General features: G+C 44.0%; 1 long non-coding RNA gene across 1 annotated transcript; it reads right to left on the minus strand.

Moving 5' to 3' along the window:
- Positions 1 to 23,297: 23,297 nt before the first annotated feature.
- Positions 23,298 to 23,814, minus strand: LOC311127689. Its single transcript, XR_014613136.1, has 3 exons — positions 23,797 to 23,814; positions 23,565 to 23,637; positions 23,298 to 23,376 (listed from the first exon to the last, which is right to left on the minus strand). It is a non-coding gene; the product is annotated as an uncharacterized lncRNA (long non-coding RNA).
- Between the last annotated feature and the right edge of the window lie 1,069 nt (positions 23,815 to 24,883).

A 24,883-nucleotide genomic window follows, 5' to 3' on the forward strand; every position in this document is an offset into this window, starting at 1 on the left:
CATTTAAGGGTAACTACACCCCAAAATCTAAATGTCTTACATTTTTCCCAGACCTCACAAATGGTCACCTGATAGGGTTTAAACATTGTTGTGGACATAGAACATCCAATTGTGCTGTTTTGCTATTAAAAAGGTGTACTTTTGAGAGCGAAAACCTGCCAAAACAGGGACAAACGGTCAACGGGGAAATCTAAACGGTGAAAAGGGAACTTGGGAATTAACAGAATCAGGCAAAACATTGAAGGGATTTTATAGTGCCTTAATGGACTACAGACATTGACTGTCTTCTAGACTAAAAACTATGGCTGCATGTACTGCCTATATTTTGAGGGAAACGCACTGTCCATTATTTGATTTGATCAGGGCAGGGCAGCACACACAAACTGCATTTAGTCCAATAACAATCCATGATATTATTAGGGTGATAAATAAAAGGCAGTTGCTCCATGACACAAGAGCACGCTCTACTGGGACAAAAAGCTTACAGCACCTGGTATTCCCAGGCGGTCTCCCATCCAAGTACTAACCAGGCCCGACGCTGCTTAGCTTCCGAGATCGGACGAGATCAGGCGTATTCAGGCTGGTATGGCCGTAAGCGAGGAAGCAACTCTTGGTACACTATATAAAGTCAATGTGTCACTCACTCTGAAAGGGACACAGAAACGTATCCACTTTGTGACACAAACTGAAGAAGCTCAACCCTTGCTTACATTTCCAATATATATATATATATATATATATATTTGAGTCTTGTGGGGGGGGGGGAAGAGGGCATATCCTATGTTGATTTATGAAAAGTTCATTGACTAGGGCCCTATAAAATAGGCGTTGCGGACCGAATCACGGAATCCAGACATTAAACCGAAATTCAACAATATTCAAACATTTATTGAACTTAGTAAGAAATCAACTAAATCTATTCAACTTGTTAGAAAACGCATTCATTTGCCCAAGTCAATCATAAGACATGAACAAAATGCATCAGTGATTCGTATTTCCATGAACTTTCTGAAACGGCACAGGAATGCCCCTGTCTGTGTGCATGTGTGCGGTGCGCGCGTATGTCTACACTTTGTGTAGCCGTTAGCGATGATGCTAATGATAACCTTCTTCTGGTAGGGAAGGAATGGCTTTCCCCAAAACCTTCGCAAGTAAATGTTAACTACAAAGTAGCCTATGCCTGCCTGGCAGAATTATACCGTGATCATTTGCATCACTCCAGTGGCCATTTGTTCTACAGCAACACCGCTTAACCAAACAAAGGTCTCTTCCTGGTGCACGCTTGCATTTAAGGGTAACTACACCCCAAAATCTAAATGTCTTACATTTTTCCCAGACCTCACAAATGGTCACAAATGGCTTTGTAGAGCAGTCTGTGCTGTGCTGTGGTCGGGAGAGGTTGTGTTTTCTCTAGCAGGAGGTAAGCTTGAGGTAAGCTTGGCTTCTTATATGGTGTTGAGTAAACCTTAAACCATGCATTTGATCGTAGGTAGGTAGTTGTAGTTAGGTATTGTAGGTAGTTTATTTAGGTAGTTATTGTAGGTTTCCGTAGGTAATTATTGTAGGTAAGTATTGTTTACGGCGGAGCCCGGAGAAAGCACGAGGCTAGCTAGCTAGCGGGTAGCTACTGGTAACGTTTAGCAACGGTGGAGAGTTGTTTCCAATGTTAATGTGCTAGCTAGCCAACGTTTAATTTTTGCTGCGTTATGAAAGGAACTAGACACGGACACGAATTATCTGTTTAGTGTGTTAACACACTATTGGTAGTTTGTTGTAACCAAGTATTGGTGCTAAACTGTGTGTTATTGGATGCTAGCATGCTAGTTAGCCATGGCGTCATAGTTAGGCATCGTGGGCTGTTGTGGGTAGTTACTGTAGGTTAGCATTGTTTTTCGGCGGTGCCGGGTCTAGCACGAAGCTAGCTAGCTAGCCGTTCTTCAAACAAAGTCAACACAGTGGCCATTGCTAGCTAGCCAACACGACCAGCTAACTGTACTGTAGTAGCTAAATACAATATACTTATGCTAGCTAGCCAACCTTTAATTATTGCTGCGTTATGAAAGGAACTAGACACGGACGCGAATGATCTGTTTAGTGTGTTAACACACTATTGGTAGTCTGTTGTAACCAAGTATTGGTGCTAAACTGTGTGTTATTGGATGCTAGCATGCTAGTTAGCTATGGTGTCATAGTTAGGCATCGTGGGCTGTTGTGGGTAGTTAATGTAGGTTGGCATTGTCTTCGGTGTAGCACGTTACTGCTATCTTCAACTTAATGGTGCCCACTTTATCTGGGATGGAGTCTCCTCTCCATCTCTCCAGATTTGACATCACACTGGCTAGAGGAACCTGGTGTACCCGCCACCCGCCAGTAGCTGTCATTTGATTTGAACTGTCTAATCAGAGACTTCAACACATTAGTTCCCACAATGAGTTCATCAACCTGCCCATCAACAATAAGCACTGGGACTACATAACAGAAGCCATAAAGTTGAATTTTTAAGTCACACATGCCCACTGGGCTAGTTTGTTCCCACCACAACCCACCAGGATGATGTCTGAAGGAGCTAGAAAGTTCCCCTCTACCACTCCTGCCTCCCTCAACCGAGGTACAATATCTGCGCGCAGAGTAGTAGCCATGGACCCACTATCTAACATCCCCTTCAGCTCAACTTTATCCTGTACTAGCACAGTGGTGTAAAACAAACTGTCATTCTGATTGTGTTCTGAAAAATGACTGTGTTGTTCTTGGGTACTGACTCACAAAAGTAAGAATAAACAGATTGGATATCATCATCAGTGGAGAAAAAATAAGAATGCCCCACATTGCCCTCATTTAGCAGACGCTCTTATCCAGAGCGACTTACAGTTAGTGCATACGTTATTAATTTTTTTCATACCCCCCGTGGGAATCGAACCCACAACCCTGGCGTTGCAAACACCATGCTCTACGAACTGAGCCAGCCATTCCCTCCACTACCCTAGGCGACGCTGGTCCAATTGTGCGCCGCCCCATGGGTCTCCCGGTCGCGGCCGGCTACGACAGAGCCTGGATTCGAACCAGGATCTCTAGTGGCACAGCTAGCACTGCGATGTAGTGCCTTAGACCACTGCGCCACTCACAGACTGAGTATTGCTGACCAGAGCCTTCTCTAACAAAGTCAAAACTTTCTTTAACGTCCCACCCTCAGATACAGATGGTACCTGGTCTGGTTCACGGCCACATTGAGAAAAAGATGACACATTAGGTCTTTTCACAGGACCCACTCCCTCCTGAGGGCAGTCAAAAACAGCAGCAACCTGCTGTGAAAGTTGTGTTCTACATGCTTTACGTTCCCTTAACAGTTCATCCAACCGATCCTGTACCTCACTGGCTGTCCAGTCACGAATGGGTTTGCTCTTGAACACTTGGGCCAACTCTTTATCAGGACAGTTGCGTACAAACATGACTGCCAACTCTGAGCACTGATTGGGTAAGGTCCTGCCCTCACTCACAAGGTACTGTTCGGCTGCCTCTGCAGCTTTGTTAAGCCTAATCCAGAAATCTATTGGACCCTCATTAGCATATGGTTTGATTGAATAGAAATCAGCTAATGGCATACCTGAGCAGACAGTATCCCCAAAGTGTTGCTTGAAAACACTGAACACCGCCTTAACATCTGTGACAACAAGGTTGTTACGCTTCCAGACTTTGGTCACATCCCGTGCTCTCCCCATGAGCCTAGACATCACCTCCCCAACATTCCTAGACCCAGTGTAACCCCTCTTCTCTAGGTAGACTTCCATTAACTCCTCCCACTCCAGGACAGAGTACTTATCTGAGCCATCACCCCTAAAAAGAGGTGGAGCACTAACATCTGACTTCACAACCAGATTCAGCTTGGACGCATCAATAAAGGTTGACCCACACTGCTCAGGCAGGGGAAACTGCTGGGGTTGGTGAGGGGGACGGGCAGGAGAAAGACTTGAAACCCCAGGCTGCAGTAAACTCGCTCTGATAGATTCTCCGATCTCTGAACCAATCTGCTTAATAAGGTCACTAAGCTGACTCGGAGGCGTCCCATTATCACCGAGTACTGTGGATGATGGTACATCAAAAGACAGAGGTGGGATACCCTGGTCAGGTGGAACAAACATGTAGCATATTCATTAGATACAGGTATTCGTGCCTCCCAGTGCTTGCAAACTCAGGACTAGCAAACGCTCTACTCCCAGGAGCTGACTGTACAATTGGTGTAAATGGAAGGACACCCCTCCCTCTACCCACACTAAAATCCACAGCATAACACGTCTTATGGATTTGAGAATCTTCCATGGCTCAACAGAGCACTAAAATACAATGTAATTTAGTGCATTCAAATACCAAAAAAAATTAATGCAATAAACAAATTCATCCAAAACATACAAATAAGCACGAATACCTGTATCTAATGAATATGCTACATTCACTTTCACTGTTTACAGTATATATTCACTTACAGTAAGCCATCAACAAATTCACATGCGCAGGTCGTGCACCTCATCCACATGCACAGCTCCGGCGGTCGGCTTGAGCTGACCAGTCGGCAGGTCACGTAATTAGGACACTGCCACAACTGGAATTCTGATGGTTGGATAATTTTTATTCGACCTGCACACGAAGAGACAACACACAATATGTTAGCTCTTGGTGCAGCCACAGCTCTCGGGCACCTTGCTAGTTGAAGGTCAGGCAAAAATGAACAGGTGCTGCATGCACACATTCAGTGCCTAACAACACACTATACAATACAAGTAAAATGATATACAACATAATTCTGACAAAATAAATGACATACCTGTACACGAAGAGACAACACACAATAGCTTAGCCCTTGGTGCAGCCACAGCTCTCGGGCACCTGCGTGAGCACATAGAAACTCACTCAAACACTGACCCAAATACTCCCGAGTTACAATAGGTACCCTAATTAGCGAGCTCGGTGAAAGTTGTTAACATACATCTTTATATTGTCCACATTGTAACAAAACCTGTAGTTGCGTAACAGCACTTTGTGTAACTTTACCACAGTTTTATATCGACAAATTACGGCGCCAAGGACAACATACCTTGCTAGTTGAAGGTCAGGCAAAAGAGAACAATAAGAGGGTACATAAATACAGATAACCCGCGATGGACCAAACCAAAATATACACAACTTTTACAATTAGGTGTATTTGCAATATAGATACATAAAAATGTTTGCACACCAAAAAATAACATTAGCTATGCAGCTTTAATTAAATAAAGAAACCACATTGAATTATTATTATTATTAACTTATTAACATCCCCTCTTGACCTGGCCTACTTGAACTGTCCTTGTGTGCAATTTGGTGCATAATCTAGGGGAACAACATCACACTACTACACATATAATTCAAGTCATACCTTTATTGTCATTCATGCTCTTATTTTTAACCTAGTAGTTTTGCAAAAGTGTAACCTGCGTCAATTCTAGGAAATATTGGAATAACGTGCTTAAGAGGAGCCCTGACACGCACAACAGGATAACACAACTACCACATTTTCAATTGACAATCATTGATTTAAATGGATGTGGTCAATAGATTTGTATAGGCATATATACTAATTTAATTTAACTTGTAAGCCAAGGTTGGATTAGTAGGTCTATGCAACATGCACCTGGATAACCGCGTCATGAATCGGAACGGGCTCCAACGTCCTCATATACACATTATGACAAAATAAAGATCTTAATATTTCACGAAATAAAGACATAGAAGAAAACAGGTTCTAGAAACTCAATTTCTCCATGGCAATAGAATGTAAACATGTAAATTGCGCCAAACATATCCAAATATCGCCTACAACTCAATTCTCAGCGCAGCATATTGGACGACTCCACAGGCATTGATCATTCGCGACTTTAAGTCATTCCTGTTATCTCTAGAGCATCCCGTATATTTATAGCGCTGCATTTCGTCCCCCTCTGACCATGGATAGGGTTGGGAGCATTCCTGAGTTCACTTATGGTCCCACTAAGGTAATCTTAGGAGATATTCCTTTTGGCATACTGTAAATGCCTGTGCATAATGTACCTAATAAAGCATAATTGTTTTAATTATCTTCAAAGGAATTCTGTAGAAGCAGCCTTTATTTTCAGACTCTGCAGGCCTGCTGGGAGGAAGCATATTACAATAAACAGGTAAGATTCATCCCACAAAAAAAGTAACCACAGAAAAAAAGAGATAGATTTAATCCCAAAACAAGAGTTTTATTTCAAGACAGTTTAGAGAAGATGGTCATAAGAGTTTTTAATATCACTTGCAAATTGTGAGACATGAGCAGTTGTGAAATGTTGCGAGAGGCCCTTCTGAAAGCACATTATATGGTCTTTAGTGGCACGGTCTCACACCTTACCTCATCTTGCAGAAGAAGTTCATGGTCCACTATCTGCTGCTCCAGAGTCGAGGCCAGGTCTCGCCCCATGTCACCATGGAGCACATGAGCGACTGGCTGGTGTCTCAGGGCAAAAAATCCCTTAGGGAGAGGTGAGTACCACGTCAGCTCTCACCTTCACTGCCATTCTCTGTCACCAGCAGCACTCCAGGAGGTGTGGGTAAAATAAACAACAGATAAATAGGAAGCCAGGAAAGTTGAAATGCTTTGTGTTTTATTTGAAGGGTGTGGAAGGAAACCCTGGAGGAGGGGAACGAACTCGCTCGGCTGGTAAGAGAATGAGAGTTAGAGACTTAGACTATCAGTCAGTGAGCTCCTTTCTAGCCTTTCAACAACTAGTCAGTACAGCAGAATATATCTGTTGTGAAATTACACTAATGGGACTTCCTGTTTCCTACGGCAGACCTGGGAAGTAAACACCTGCCTAAAAATGATTGACATGGAGCACAAGGCTGTCTGCAAGCTCCGCCGCTCTATGCACACCACCTCTCCAGCTGGCGCTGACATGTGAGTTCCATGTATTGCCCTGCATACAGCTTGCTCCATTCATCTACACATCTGGAGCTATGCAGAAAATAACTAGGGCAGTGTTCTCTGTGTGAACATTGCACATCGTTTAGCTTTCTCTGCTGCTTTTTGTTGATTTCAGCGACCCCAAGGTCCACATCATCGTGGAGAGAGCTGTGAGGAGCATTCTGGACAAGCTGTCCAATAAGCCCTGTAGCAACCTGCTCAGCCCATCCCAGGTGGTGGTGGAGCTGGTGCCTAGGATCCTTCTGGCCCTGTGGCTTCAGCCAGAGGAAGGCCATTCAGATCACCCCATCCTCCTAAGCGGGATGGCTGTGAGTATGGTGGTGGCCGTAGGGGAGAAGCTCTCCAACACGTTGAAGGCCTCTTCTCCTCACACCCCTTTCTCCCGGGCTGCTGCTTTTGACTCTGTGAGGTCGATCCTCGGGAGAATCAGCCAGTCCTTCTCCCTGGATGACCTCAAGACCCCTTTTTTTATGAGCTCTGTCTGTGCCTTTGTGGCGGACGAGGTGAAAAGCTACTTCCAGCCTACTGCAGACACCCTGCGAGTTCCCCCTGTCCTAGTGGTGGCCTTCTCCGCCACACTACCAGCTGATATCCAAGCAGGTGAGTAGCACTCATAGAAAGCACTCTGACAGATGCCTTTTGTCATGACATCCTGGTGCCTTGTAGTAGTAGAGCCAATCAGGATTTTAATTGTCACCCCTAACACAGATGCAGACCAGGCTTCTTCCCACCTGGAGGTTGTGGAAATCCCCCATAACACAGAGGCAGACCCAGCTTCTTCCCACCCGGAGGTTGTGGACATCACCCCTAACACAGAGAAAGACCCGGCTTCTGCCCACCTGGAGGTTGAGGGATTCACCCCTAACACAGAGAAAGACCCAGCTTCTCCCCACCTAGATGTTGTTGACATCACCTGTAGCAGAGAGGAAGAACCGGCTTCTTCCCACATAGTGGTTTTGGACATCACCCCTAACACAGAGGCACACCTGGCTTCTTCCCACCTGGAGGTTGCTGACAAAACCCGTAGCACAGAGGCAGACCCGGTATCTTACCACCTGGAAGTTGAGGACATCACCCCTAACACAGAGGCACACCTGGCTTCTTCCCATCAGGAGCTTGTGGACATCACCCCAAACACAGAGGCAGACCCGGGTTCTTCCCACCTAGAGATTGCGGTCATCAACCCTAACAAAGAGATACACCTGGCTTCTTTCCACCTGGAGGTTGTGAACGTCACCCCTAACACAGAGGCTGAGACGGTTTCTACCCACCTGAAGTTTGTGGACATCACCCCTAACACAGAGTCAGACCCTGCTTCTTCCCACCGTATGGTTGTTGACATCACCCATAACTCAGAGGCAGACCCAGCATCTTCCCACCTGGAGGTTGTGGACATCACCCCTAACACAGAGGCAGACCCGGCTTCTTCTCACCTGGAGGTTGTGGACATCACCCCTAACAAAGAGGCACACCTTGCTTCTTCCCACCTGGAGGTTGTGGACATCACCCCTAACAAAGAGGCACACCTGGCTTCTTCCCACAAGGAGCTTGTGGACATCACCCCTAACACAGAGGCTGAGACGGCTTCTACCCACCTGAAGTTTGTGGTCATCACCCCTAACACAGAGTTAGACCCGGCTTCTTCCGATCAGGAGGTTGTGGAAACCACCCCTAACACAGAGACAGACCCGGCTTCTTCCCACCTGGAGCTTGTGGACATCACCCCAAACACAGAGGCAGACCCGGCTTCTTCCCACCTAGAGATTGCGGACATCAATTCTAACAAAGAGGCACACCTGGCTTCTTCCCACCTGGAGGTTGTGAACATCACCCCTAACAAAGAGGCAGACCCGGCTTCTTCCCACCTGAAGGTTGTGGACATCAACCCTAACACAGAGGCAGATCCTGCTTCTTCCCACCTGGAGTTTGTGGACATCACCCCTAACACAGATGCAGACCCGGCTTCTTACCACCTAGAGGTTGTGGACATCACCCCAAACACAGAGGCAGATCCTGCTTCTTCCCACCTGGAGCTTGTGGACCTCACCCCTAACACAGATGCATACCCTGCTTCTTCACTCTTGGAGGTTGTGGACGTCACACCTGAAGAAAAGCCTCTCATGGTGGCCGTCTACGCCACTCTGCCATCTGACATCCAAGCAGGTGAGTAAGACTTATAGAAAGCACTCTGACAGGTGCCGTTCATCATGATAACATGTAAAGTGTTGGTCCCATGTTTCATGAGCTGAAATAAAAGATCCCATTCAACTGGCCAGTGTTTAGAACCTACGGTTTGCATTTATTTACATTCTGTCCCGCTTTTGTCCCTTTCCAGAGGATGATGCTGTGGTCACCCTGGACGTCACCCCACACGTCACCAAGGACGTGACCCTGGATGTTCCATCCAGGGCGAGGAAAGGGGCAGTCCAGCGTTTTTTTTGCAGGCTTTGGAGGGCAGTGTGCTGCTGCGCTTGCCACAAGGAAGAGGAGGAACAATATTAACTACTCATTAGACCAGAAACAGGATTGAACCATATACCATTAAATTCTTTGCATTATAGTTGCCTTCAATTCTGATTTTCTTCTGTTTAATTCTTAATTAATTTCAGAACATTTCTCTAAACTTTGTGGAGTAGGTTGTATAAATAGGTGGGAAACATCCCAATCCCAATTTTAATGCTTTTAATAATTAACTTATTACATTTTTTTTAGATGTATTATTTGACAAAAAAGTGGAGGGCGCGACAAAAAAACTTTAATCATCATAGAAAACTCTTGCTCACTATTAAAAATGCATTGTTTTATTTAAGCAAGGTTAAAAGATTAACGTTTCGGCCTAGTCTATGACAATATGCAAGTTGTGTTTGCCCAGTTAAAGGGGGACCCAGACTCACCCTGGTTCTTGAGGGTTGCAGACACTGAATAATTATCATTTGAAATAAATGGCACTTTTCAAGTCTTGACTAAAAATCTTTAATGAATATGAATTTAAATACAATTGACTTGAGGATCAGAGCAGGCAGGCTGACTGGCTTGCCCTGAAGGCCCTCTGCCTCTACCTCTGTGTGGTTAATCGTTCTCTCTCCCAGGGTGTTGGATAGTTTCTCCTCCTCTGTGTCTTGTGTATTTTCTACATTGTAGAATAATAGTGAAGACATCAAAACTATTAAATAACACATATGGCATCATGTAGTAACCCAAAATGTGTTACACATATCAAAATATATTTCAGATTTGAGATTCTTCAAAGTAGCCACCCTTTGCCTTGATCACAGCTTTGTACATACAGAATAATACGAAATGTTCTGAGACCAGGTTGCGCTTTCACCTCCCCCGGTAAGAGGGGAATAAGGCAACCTCAGAGTTACATTCAAGGATACTTTATTGACACACACGGATGAAATGGACATGGAAAGGTAGTGGAATGATAGTGGTCCTGTAATGGACAGATAACAGGGGTAATGAATATGCACAATATCTGATAGCACAAGTAGAGCAACAACGCTATTAACAAAGGAAGGGCTGTATTAATGGCATAATGCTACCTGCGGAGTATTACACAACACAGTAAAACACAGAGAGGCAACTTACAATAGGCAATGGTAGTAAATATAAAGAACAACAAGTAAGAATGATATACATGTTACAAACTCACTTTGTGCACGTACACTATCCCACGGTATATCTGTGCATTCAAATTGTCATCGATAAATGCAATTGTGTTCATTGTCTGTAGCTTATGCCTGCCCATACCATAACCCCACTGCCACCATGGAGCATTCACAACGTTGACATCAGCCAACAGCTCGCCCATACGCTGCTTTACAAGTGGTCTGAAGTCGTGAGGCCAGTTAGAAGTACTGCCAAATTCTCTAAAGCCGCCTTGGCTTATGGTTGAGAAATTAACATAAACATATCTGTTAACAGCTCTGGTGGACATTCCTGCAGTCCGTAAGCCAATTGCACGCTGCCTCAAAACTTGAAACATCTGTGCATTGTGTTGTGTGACAAAACTGCACATTTTAGAGTGGCATTTTATTATCCTCAGCACAAGGTGCACCTGTGTAATTATCATGCTGTTTAATCAGCTTCTTGATATGCCATATTTGTCAGGTGGATGGATTATCTTGGCAAAGGAGAAATGCTCGCTTACAGGGATGAAAACAAATTTGTGCACACAATTTGAGAAAAATAAGCTTTTTGTGCGAACAAAATATTTCACGCTTTTATTTCAGCTCATGAAACATGGGACCAACACTTTACATATTGCGTTAATATTTTTGTTCAGTGTAGTTATTAGGTTGGGAGAATGGGATCCTATCTGGGCTAGCTAAAGCCAACTTCATGGTTAGTAGTATGACAGAGAAAAAATAACAAGACAAATTTAAACATCACAAATCTGAGGGGGCAGGTGACCCTGTGCCCCCTTTGGGCATGACGTCTCTGCTATCAACCACATCATTCTGTCTCCGTGAATATTCAAAACAGACACATTCATTCAGGTCTGGTACAGTTCCTACCATATAGATCAGGGATGGACAATTCCTGTCCTTGGGGGCCGGAGTGGTGTCACACTTTTTCCGCACACTCTAGGAGCTCAGATGCAATAATTTAATAACCTAATAACCAAAGTTTCGACAGACAAGCTGTCTTCATCAGGGTATCCTGACGTTGGTTATTAAGTTATTAAATTATTGCATCTGAGCTCCTAGAGTGTGCGGCTCTCCTTTTCTTTTTCAAGTGTTCTACTCCGATAGCCAGCACCTCGCCTAAATAGGTGTGCGTTTCTTTCGCCTCCATATTAATCTGGTACTGGTCCTACCATATAGATCAGGCATGGACAATTCCAGTCCTTGGGGGTCGGAGTGGTGTCACACTTTTTCCCCATCCCTAGCAAACACAGCTGATTAAACTTATTGCATTCTAAACTGAAGCCCATGAGTAATTGATTATTAGAGTCAAATGTGTTAGCTGGGGCTGGGGAACAAGTGTAACACCAATCAGGTCCCGAGGACTGGAGTTGCCCATCCCTGATATAGATGCTCTGTTTGCACACATCGAGGGATGTGGTGACAGTGGAGACAAGGGAACACACATAAACAGCTTTGTCCTTTTAGAAGGTCGTCATAATCCTTACATAAATATGATGTGTATGCAAGAAATGCAGAGCCACTTCCAAAAACATATTGACAGAGTCTAGTATCTAGTAATCTAATCAATTAGTTTTCAACCCCTTTGTTATGGCAAGCCTAAATAATCTCAGGAGTAAAAATGTGCTTAACAAGTCACATAATCAGTTAGATGGACTCACTATGTGTGCAATAATAGTGATTTTCAAATGACTACATAATCTCTGTACCCCACACATACAATTATCTATAAGGTCCCTCAGTCCAGCAGTGAATTTGAAACATAGATTCAACCACAAAGACCAGGGAGGTTTTCCAATGCCTCGCAAAGTAGGGCACCTTTTGGTAGATGGGTACAATTAAAGCAGACATTGAATATTCCTTTGAGCATGGTGAAGGTATTAATTACGCTTTGGATGGTGTATTAATACACCCAGTCACTACAAAAATACAGGCGTCCTTCCTAACTCAGCTGCAGGAGAGGAAGGAAAACTATCAGGGATTTCACCATGAGGCCAATGGTGGCTTTAAAACAGTTAGAAAGTTTAATGGCTTTGATAGGAGAAAACTGAGGATGAATCATCAACATTGTAGTTACTCCACAATACTAACCTAATTGACAGAGTATGCACTCACTAACTGTAAGTCGCTCTGGATAAGAGCGTCTGCTAAATGACTAAAATGTAAATGTAAAAGAAGGAAACCTTACATGCATTGTGTTTGCAATAAGGCACTAAAGTAAAACTGCAAATAATGTGGCAAAGAAATTAACTTTATGTCCTGAATACAAAGTGTAATGTTTGGGGCAAATCCAACACAACACATCACTGAGTACCACTCTTCATATTTCCAAGCATGGTGGTGGCTGCATCATGTTATGGGTATGCATGTCATTGGCAAGGACTAGAGACTTTTTTAGGATAAAAAGAAACAGAATAGAGCTAAGTACAGTCAGAATCCTAGAGGAAAACCTGGTTCAGTCTGCTTTCCAACAGACACTGGGAGACAAATTCCCTCTTCAGCAGGACAATAACCTAAAACACAAGGCCAAATATTCACTGGAGTTGCTTACCAAGATGACATTGAATGTTCCTGAGTGGCTTAGTTACAGTTTTGACTTAATTTGGCTTGAAAACTTATGGCAAAAAAAAAAAATGGCTGTCTATATAATGTATATTGCATATATTTTACAATCCAGTTGTGCAAAGCTCTTGGAGACTTACCCAGAAAGACACAGCTTTAATCGACTCAGGGGTGTGAATACTTATATAAATGAGATATTTCTGTATTTCATTTCCAATACATTTTCAAAAATTTCAAAAACGTGTTTTCACTTTGTCATTATGGGGTATTGTATGTAGCTGCGTGAGAGAAAATATTATAATTGAATCCATTTTGAATTCAGGCTGTAAGAAAACAACATGTGGAATAAGTTAAGGGGTATGAATACTTTCTGAATGTACTGTATATCTGCAAGAAAATGATAAATATGTGAATGTTTGAAAGGGGGTCATATAAACATTGCCTTATTTATATTTTTACAGACAATATTAAGTGAATTCTGTCTGAAATAGTCATGCTATAATGGGCATAGTTTCTCAGACCAAATTTCCATTCTGGCTGAAACAAAGCAATCTGATCATGCTCCAGTCAAATATAGCTATAGGGAATGCCTATACATTGTCCAATCTCCTTCCACACATTGATTTCATTCTTCGCATCTTTATTCAGAAACAAACAAACTTGAAATTAAGTGCTGTTTCAGTGTCTTGTTGCAGGTTGTGCAATGTTCAAAAGTGTGTGTGATATTAGCATTAACTTGTGTGTGTGGTGTCAAGTGTGGATGGTCCTATGTATGCAAATAGCCGAGATTGGATATTTCAGCACCATGGACAGCAGCGACATTGGGATAGCGAGATCTGTAATTCAGCAACACATGACACTGGATAGCGGCTGTCTCAGGTGAACTTGGCATTGGGAAAATCCCATCTAATAGGAAACGAGGCATAGGAGGCAAAAAGACTGAAGGAGAAGACTCCCACAGGAACTCTATGCTTAACTGTTCTGCCACATTCATTTCAAATGTTACATTTTTCGATTTGTAAATAAAAGGGAACACATCTGCAAATAATGTAAATTGACTTTTCTAACTACACTGTACAGCTTTAGTGTGTCTGTGTGTCATAGGTACAACTGCAAGCAATTCGCTTCTCAAATCCTTCTCAAATGTCTGTTTAATGTGAGAAACTAAATTAAAAACAACCGTTAGACTAATACAATGCGTACTGTCACAAATTATTACTATTCCCAACAAGACAACGAAGTGATGGTCTTTACCCACCATGGAGACTTATAAAGTCTACTTCCCCCCCACCAAAAGTTCCCACGCAGAGCGATGTTGTTTACTACATCATTATGCATATGCAGCGTGGTTCGTTCTGCGTTGTGTACTTTTAATTAGGACACTGCCACAACTGGAATTCTGATGGTTGGATAATTTTTATTCGACCTGCACACGAAGAGACAAAAAAAAGATGTTAGCCCTTGGTGCAGCCACAGCTCTCGGGCACCTTGCTAGTTGAAGGTCAGGCAAAAGAGAACAGGTGCTGCATAAACACATTCAGTGCCTAACAACACACTATACAATACAAGTAAAATGATATTCAACATAATTCTGACAAAATAAATGACATACCTGTACACGAAGAGACAACACACAATAGGTTAGCCCTTGGTGCAGCCACAGCTCTCGGGCACCTGCGTGAGCACATAGAAACTCACTCAAACACTGACCTAAATACTCCCGAGTTACAATAGGTACCCAAATTAGCGAGCTTGGTGAAAGTTGTTAACATAAATCTTTATATTGTCCACATTGTAACAAAACCTATAGTTGCGTAACAGCACTTTGTGTAACTTTACCACAGTTTTATATTGACAAATTACGGCGCCAAGGACAACATACCTTGCTAGTTGAAGGACAGGCAAAAGAGAACAATAAGAGGGTACATAAATACAGATAACCCGCGATGGACCAAACCAAAATATACACAACTTTTACAATTAGGTGTATTTACAATATAGATATATAAAAATGTTTGTACACCAAAAAATTACATTAGCTATGCAGCTGTAATTAAATAAAAACCACATTGAATTAATATTATTATTATTATTATTATTAACTTATTAACATCCCCTCTTGACCTGGCCTAGTTGAACTGTCCTTGTGTGCAACTTGGTGCATAATCTAGGGGAACAACATCACACTACTACATTCACCCCTACTGTTTTACACTATATTATAAACACAAAACAAAACACATAACCTCGAAGGTAACAAGGCAAAGAAAGAAAAAAAACATTCCACACCCACAGGGCGACAGAGTAACCCAGTGTAGTCCCTTAATTCTAGACCCACAAATGGTCGATCAGCTGGAAAGCTATCCCGTGAAGGATTAGGAAAAATAAGAGGTAGCTAATCCCTTATTCAACCCTATACAAAAAATGCCAAATACATTTTATGCTGATGAACTACACACAAAGTTACATGAATTGTCAAAAATATTAGACAAACCCACAAATCACTCTAAGACCCACTTAGATTACCACATACACACAACAAAGAAAAGGTAGGCAATATCCTACCGTCACTGAGAAACCAAGAATTGTTTCATTTCCTGTGTAGACATAGTTTGGATTAGCCTATTCACTGGATTAATAAATCTACCTAGTCTAGTCCGAACACCCTCACCCAAAAACCTAGCAGGAATGTTACGGACAGCACCAACCGTGCTCAAAGGTCTAACCTCAGGTTGGGGAGTACTACAGATCAGCATATCCGGAGCCAGCACACTTTCAATTTCCGACTCAACACTAGTAGTGTCAGACGACTGATCAGAATCCTGGTAGATTGTCACAGACCAGACTGACAAAGCATCTTCAACCAAGTTAACAACATCAGGCACAGCACCATCCCAGCTGAGTGGAGTTTCACTATCAGAATTCTTGTAGGCTTTGGGGATCTCAGCCCCGAAACCTGAAGGATCTGGAGAAGGTCTGTATGGAGGAGTGGGCCAAAATCCCTGCTGCAGTGTGTGCAAACCTGGTCAAGACCTACAGGAAACGTATGATCTCTGTAATTGCAAACAAAGGTTTCTGTACCAAATAATAAGTTCTGCTTTTCTGATGTATCAAATACTTATGTCATGCAATAAAATGCAAATTAATTACTTAAAAATCATACAATGTGATTTTCTGGATTTTTGTTTTACATTCCGTCTCTCACAGTTGAAGTGTATGTATGATAAAAATTACAGACCTCTACATGCTTTGTAAGTAGGAAAACCTGCAAAATCGGCAGTGTATCAAATACTTGTTCTCCCCACTGTATGTACTGGATATCATTTTTATTTTACATTTTTAGTCATTTAGCAGACGCTCTTATCCAGAGCGACTTACAGTTAGTGAGTGCATACATCATTTTTATTTTTCATACTGGCCCCCCGTGGGAATTGAACCCACAACCCTGGCGTTGCAAACGCCATGCTCTACCAACTGAGCAACATCCCTGCCGGCCATTCCCTCCCCTACCCTGGACAACGCTGGGCCAATTGTGCGGCGCCCCATGGGTCTCCCGGTCGCAGCCGGCTACGACAGAGCCTGGATTCGAACCAGAATCTCTAGTGGCACAGCTAGCACTGCGATGCAGTGCCTTAGACCACTGCGCCACTCAAAGGGTGCCAGCTTTGCAACCCATCTCTGCTCGCATGCATCGTCTCGGCTTTGTAAGAATATATTTGAGTGGATCGTTGTCGGTCCACACAGTAAACTTATGCCCTCGCAGCCAATGGCTGAATTTATCATGAATGGCCCATTTCATGGCTAGAAATTCCAGCCGGTGAGCAGGATACTTGGATTGTGCATGATTAAGAGATTTACTAGCAAAAGCTATCGGCCTGGCTATGTCCTTCCCATCTTGCACTTGTGATAGTACAGCTCCCAAAACACTAGTAGATGCATCCACGGAAAGTAGAAATGGCTGAGAAAAATCTGGATGAACCAGCAGTGCCTGGTCAACTAGTGCTGATTTCAAAGCTTCAAAAGCGAGTCGACATTCGGCAGTCCAGTCTGCAGCAGTGAGCCTGCGAGGGGGACCAGGCCTCTTCCTACCCTTGCCTCTCCTAGGCTTCTTCTGACCTGTAGTTAGCTGAAACAATGGCCTAGCAACCATGGAACAATTCTCAATGTAGTGCTAATAGTATACTACCATACCAAGGAAAGAACCTATTTTGATAGGAGACGGTGTGACACCATCAGCTTCACTCTCAGCTTCACTCTCAGTCACATTCAAAATGGTTTGAACTTTAGCAGGGTCAGTGGCTACACCCTCCTGAGAAATGATGTGGCCCAAAAACTTTACAGACCTCCTCAGAAACTTGCACTTAGACGGAGACAGTTTAAGGTTGTGCGCCTGCAACCGCTGAAAAACCATCTCAAGTCTCTGCAGACTCTCTTCCTCCGTCTTAGCAAAAACCATCAGATCATCCAAGTAACAAAGGAGACTTAGAACGTTTTTGTCACCAAAGATGGTCAGCATCATTCTCATAAAAGTAGCCGGGCTGTTGCAGAGGCCCTGAGGTAACCGATTGTACTCGTGCAGACCTAAAGGGGAGGAAAAGGCAGTGTATTTCTTGTCCTCTTCATGCAGTGGCACGTTGTAATACCCTGACGTCAAATCCATTGTGCTGAAGAAGGCATTACCTCCCAGCGCGGCCAGTACATCAGCCTGATGAGGCAGGGGATGAGCATCCTTTACTGTGCGGGCATTTAACCACCTGAAGTCAGTACATAGGCGCAAGTCCCCATTCTTTTTCCATACCAGCACCAATGGTGAGGCATACTCGCTGCTGGATTTTCTGACGATTTCCTTTTCCTCCATATCATCCAGTGTTTCCCTGAGTTTTTGGTAATGAGCTGGAGACAGCCTACGATAAGGTCATCGAAATGGGCGGTCATCAGTCAGCCGTATGCGAAGGCAGAACTCCTTTGCCTCGCCACAATCTAGGCTATGTCTAGAGAACACTGTGTCATACTTCCCAATTAAGTTGACAAGTTTATCTTTCCAGAACTGTGAAACTGGACACTCCTCAACAGACAGGCCTTGAAGTCCAAGATTCCTCAGTGTACTGTTGCCATTATCTACACTGCCACCAACTGAACTCTTAGCTGTCAGACTGCCATGTGATCTGTCACATTGAGCCTTTGCCACATTCTGATGAGCTGCTTGCTGCTTGACATCATTAAAATACTCCAATGCAATGCAAGGGTACACATCCGCCACTTTAGCATTTCGTCTCAGGGTAACTGCCGATGTTGTTGGATTCACAATCTTCACAGGGAGCCATCCATCCCCCCACAGAGGCGTAACTACTCTCCCCACTAGTATGTGTCGATTCACACAACGAGACGTGCTGGGCTCGACAACAACAGTACTGCCCACAGAGAGTTTTGTCTTTGGCGGTAGGCGGCCCCACACCAGATGCTCACTCATGGGTTGGAGCGTTACTGCTATCTTCAACTTAATGGTGCCCACTTTATCTGGGATGGAGTCTCCTCTCCATCTCTCCAGATTTGACATCACACTGGCTAGAGGAACCTGGTGTACCCGCCACCCGCCAGTAGCTGTCATTTGATTTGAACTGTCTAATCAGAGACTTCAACACATTAGTTCCCACAATGAGTTCATCAACCTGCCCATCAACAATAAGCACTGGGACTACATAACAGAAGCCATAAAGTTGAATTTTTAAGTCACACATGCCCACTGGGCTAGTTTGTTCCCACCACAACCCACCAGGATGATGTCTGAAGGAGCTAGAAAGTTCCCCTCTACCACTCCTGCCTCCCTCAACCGAGGTACAATATCTGCGCGCAGAGTAGTAGCCATGGACCCACTATCTAACATCCCCTTCAGCTCAACTTTATCCTGTACTAGCACAGTGGTGTAAAACAAACTGTCATTCTGATTGTGTTCTGAAAAATGACTGTGTTGTTCTTGGGTACTGACTCACAAAAGTAAGAATAAACAGATTGGATATCATCATCAGTGGAGGAAAAATAAGAATGCCCCACATTGCCCTCATTTAGCAGACGCTCTTATCCAGAGCGACTTACAGTTAGTGCATACGTTATTAAATTTTTTCATACCCCCCGTGGGAATCAAACCCACAACCCTGGCGTTGCAAACACCATGCTCTACGAACTGAGCCGGCCATTCCCTCCACTACCCTAGGCGACGCTGGTCCAATTGTGCGCCGCCCCATGGGTCTCCCGGTCGCGGCCGGCTACGACAGAGCCTGGATTCGAACCAGGATCTCTAGTGGCACAGCTAGCACTGCGATGTAGTGCCTTAGACCACTGCGCCACTCACAGACTGAGTATTGCTGACCAGAGCCTTCTCTAACAAAGTCAAAACTTTCTTTAATGTCCCACCCTCAGATACAGATGGTGCCAGGTCTGGTTCACGGCCACATTGAGAAAAAGATGACACATTAGGTCTTTTCACAGGACCCACTCCCTCCTGAGGGCAGTCAAAAACAGCAGCAACCTGCTGTGAAAGTTGTGTTCTACATGCTTTACGTTCCCTTAACAGTTCATCCAACCGATCCTGTACCTCACTGGCTGTCCAGTCACGAATGGGTTTGCTCTTGAACACTTGGGCCAACTCTTTATCAGGACAGTTGCGTACAAACATGACTGCCAACTCTGAGCACTGATTGGGTAAGGTCCTGCCCTCACTCACAAGGTACTGTTCGGCTGCCTCTGCAGCTTTGTTAAGCCTAATCCAGAAATCTATTGGACCCTCATTAGCTTATGGTTTGATTGAATAGAAATCAGCTAATGGCATACCTGAGCAGACAGTATCCCCAAAGTGTTGCTTGAAAACACTGAACACCGCCTTAACATCTGTGACAACAAGGTTGTTACGCTTCCAGACTTTGGTCACATCCCGTGCCCTCCCCATGAGCCTAGACATCACCTCCCCAACATTCCCAGACCCAGTGTAACCCCTCTTCTCTAGGTAGACTTCCATTAACTCCTCCCACTCCAGGACAGAGTACTTATCTGAGCCATCACCCCTAAAAAGAGGTGGAGCACTAACATCTGACTTCACAACCAGATTCAGCTTGGACGCATCAATAAAGGTTGACCCACACTGCTCAGGCAGGGGAAACTGCTGGGGTTGGTGAGGGGGACGGGCAGGAGAAAGACTTGAAACCCCAGGCTGCAGTAAACTCGCTCTGATAGATTCTCCTATCTCTGAACCAATCTGCTTAATAAGGTCACTAAGCTGACTCGGAGGCATCCCATTATCACCGAGTACTGTGGATGATGGTACTTCAAAAGACAGAGGTGGGATACCCTGGTCAGGTGGAACAAACAGCCTACCCCTCCCAGTGCTTGCAAACTCAGGACTAGCAAACGCTCTACTCCCAGGAGCTGACTGTACAATTGGTGTAAATGGAAGGACACCCCTCCCTCTACCCACACTAAAATCCCCAGCATAACACGTCTTATGGATTTGAGAATCTTCCATGGCTCAACAGAGCACTAAAATACAATGTAATTTAGTGCATTTAAATACCCCAAAAAATTAATGCAATAAACAAATTCATCCAAAACATACAAATAAGCACGAATACCTGTATCTAATGAATATGCTACATTCACTTTCACTGTTTACAGTATATATTCACTTACAGTAAGCCATCAACAAATTCACATGCTCAGGTCATGCACCTCATCCACATGCACAGCTCCGGCGGTCGGCTTGAGCTGACCAGTCGGCAGGTCACGTAATTAGGACACTGCCACAACTGGAATTCTGATGGTTGGATAATTTTTATTCGACCTGCACACGAAGAGACAACACACAATATGTTAGCTCTTGGTGCAGCCACAGCTCTCGGGCACCTTGCTAGTTGAAGGTCAGGCAAAAGAGAACAGGTGCTGCATGCACACATTCCGTGCCTAACAACACACTATACAATACAAGTAAAATGATATACAACATAATTCTGACAAAATAAATGACATACCTGTACACGAAGAGACAACACACAATAGCTTAGCCCTTGGTGCAGCCACAGCTCTCGGGCACCTGCGTGAGCACATAGAAACTCACTGTCTAATCAGAGACTTCAACACATTAGTTCCCACAATGAGTTCATCAACCTGCCCATCAACAATAAGCACTGGGACTACATAACAGAAGCCATAAAGTTGCATTTTTAAGTCACACATGCCCACTGGGCTAGTTTGTTCCCACCACAATCCACCAGGATAATGTCTGAAGGAGCTAGAAAGTTCCCCTCTACCACTCCTGCCTCCCTCAACCGAGGTACAATATCTGCGCGCAGAGTAGTAGCCATGGACCCACTATCTAACATCCCCTTCAGCTCAACTTTATCCTGTACTAGCACAGTGGTGTAAAACAAACTGTCTTTCTGATTAATTCTCATTGTGTTCTGAAAAATGACTGTGTTGTTCTTGGGTACTGACTCACAAAAGTAAGAATAAACAGATTGGATATCATCATCAGTGGAGGAAAAATAAGAATGCCCCACATTGCCCTCCTCAGAACGGAGGCTTTCTAGTTTTCCTGAGACCTGCCAGTCTGTCCACATCCAGGGTTCTGTCGCTGCCCAGCCTCACTACAGTCAAAGCTCATGTGGCCCGGAGAAAAGCACTTGACGCACAGCTGGTGCATCTGACAGTGAGCTTTGGTCCAGTGATTAGTGCTTCCACAGTCAGCGCACTCATGCTGACGTTTGTGGAACTGTTTACGGGGCCCTCTACATTTAACATGTTTAAGTCATTTAGCAGACGCTCTTATCCAGAGCGACTTACAGTTAGTGCATACGTAACTTTTTTTTTTCATACCCCCCGTGGGAATCGAACCCACAACCCTGGCGTTGCAAACACCATGCTCTACGAACTGAGCCGGCCATTCCCTCCACTACCCTAGGCGACGCTGGTCCAATTGTGCGCCGCCCCATGGGTCTCCCGGTCGCGGCCGGCTACGACAGAGCCTGGATTCAAACCAGGATCTCCAGTCCCCCAGGACTGTGTTGTGTTACCTGCTTGACAATAGTATTGATGTCCCCCAGGAGAGCAGCAGCAGGTTGCACGTTGTTCCCCATCTCCTCAGCACACAGATCAACCTTGACATTGACCTTGACATAAATAACGTATGTGGAACGTTACTACAACATACCAGCAACGACACGACAGGAAGAGCGCCGTGCGTGACACATGTAACAGCAGCTGGAGGAGTGGCCAAACCTCAAGCTAAACACAACAGAAATAACCAGGCACCACCACATAATGCTAAGGCTGACACACACACGTTCCCTTTTATAAACCGGGTGACTCGAGCCCTGAATGCTGATTGGCTGAAAGCTGTGGTATATCTGACCGTATAACATGGGTCACGTTGAGGGAGGAGGTCAGAGACCTGGCCGTGTTGTGCCAGGATAACAACCTCTCCCTCAACGTGACCAAGACAAAGGAGATGATTGTGGACTACAGGAAAAAAAAGAGGACTGAGCACGCCCCCATTCTCATCGACGGGGCTGTAGTGGAACAGGTTGAGAGCTTCAAGTTCCTTGGTGTCCACATCACCAACGAACTATCATGGTCCAAACACACCAAGACAGTCGTGAAGAGGGCACTGATGAGAATATTTTGATATAGTGCTATATTTTCTAAGTAATTTAATTTCTGGTTCACTTCAGACGTTAAAAGGTATAACAAGATAAAATAAAAATGACTACGGTGATGTGAATTCAGAGGTATACATATTCAACAGTAACACATTAGTATACATTTTAAATGGATGAAAGACAGTGATGGCCACTAACCTGGCTCTGCTCCTGTCCAATTTAGCATTGACCATGTCCCCAGATATGTCTACGTATACAGCACCTGGACGTCCATACATGCTAGTGCGTGCTGCCTTAGACATACCAAACACCCTTAAATTCAGATCAATTAAGGCTGTGCTGTGCTCTTATGAAGCAGTTAAGGTACCTTGCTAAGCTGGAAAATTAGAGGTCAGAAAAAAGACAATTGCAGGTGATACCAAATGATATGAAGAGGACTACACAGAGGGAGTCAGAGTAGACTGTATACCTTCTCTACCACTGAGGAGATCATATCCAGACTGCTAGACCTAGCAGAGAACTTACTGTACAATCTGCATGCCTCCACCTGACAGAGAAAGAGGACCACAAATAACAAATTATTTCCTCTTTCAGCAATTAAACTGCTAGGGCCAGTTTCCCAGACAGAGATTCTCTATTGAGTTTGCTTTTTAGGCCATGACTAGGCTTAATCTGTGTCCTGGGAAACAACCCCCTAATGTTCAAAAGTCATAAATATCATGGTTCAATCGGTACCTGTGGAAACTCTTGAAACGCCCCAGTGGTCTCTTGGTTTTGATCGGAGGAGCCTCCAATAACAATCACAGGCCTACAGAGAGAGAGGTATCACACAATGACATCAACTGACAATCTGAGATAGTTTGGAGTCCTCAGATCATTTTTTGCAGTGTGCGGATAGCATCCCTTCTTTTGAAAGGACCACTGAACATGAGTAGTAGGGTCTTCTGTTTGTGGAGTTCTAGCATACCAGCAGTTCATGTTAGCGTTGGCCATTCCACCAAGTGCATGGATGAGTCCCGGTCCAGACACAACCAGACACGCACCTGGACTGGAGAGGAACAGACAGACAGAGGGACAGACAGGAAGACAGGCAGACAGACACATAAAGGGTCAGACAGACAGGCAGACATAATTAGCAATGCAAAAAAGCTATGAAACTGACCCTCACACACTACACGCTCCTGTAGTCTATGTACGGGTAGTTAATATCACATGATTTGGGGAGAGCTGGTTTAGTAATAAAAAGGTGGCTTATGGCTTGTTCATTGCGCATTCCCACATACTTGATTCCTGAGGCTTGAGCTGCCTTAGCTACTTCAATGACTGGAACACCAACTATTCCAAACATATATTCTACATTCTGTAGAGAGTTACATGTAGATACAGTATATTTACCTTTTTTTAAACATTTTTAGTCATTTAGCAGACGCTCTTATCCAGAGCGATTTACAGTTAGTGAGTGCATACATTTTCATACTGAATTGTATATGAATTGTTACAATGTAGTTTAGATTTTCTTTGCATTGACACACACATTGGCATGCATCAACAAGGGTGTTAACATATACTATTCCACATAAACATCTAAATGTTTTTCTACAACAATATTAATAGTTAGCTATACCAGTGCAATGACCTATGGCACACTTTCACAACTCATAGTGTTACATTCTCACTGCCAAGGACATGATCAGCGACTAATATATTATTAGCAACACGGTTACACAGTATAACACTGTTTTATATATATTGCACACACTTCACCTGAGCTTTTAGTGCCTCTGCAATGAGCTGAGCCCCAGTCACATCTTCCATTATTATTGTCGAGAAATCTGTTCAAAGTGCAAACGCGGTTAGCAATGATTTCTTGGACTTGTTGTTCAGTAGCTTATAAATCGTGTTTAGATCTCTTGCAAATCATTAGTTTTGTCTGCTTTCCAGCATGCATTACATGAGTAGCTTTTTCTTCTTCAGTGGGGTTTATAGGCAGTTGGCATCCAACGTTATGGTGCATTACTGCCCCCTATTGTACAGAAGTGTGGACATGAGCCGTG

Source organism: Coregonus lavaretus (assembly GCF_964263955.1).
Source record: "Coregonus lavaretus genome assembly, chromosome: 4".
Taxonomy (NCBI): domain Eukaryota; kingdom Metazoa; phylum Chordata; class Actinopteri; order Salmoniformes; family Salmonidae; genus Coregonus; species Coregonus lavaretus.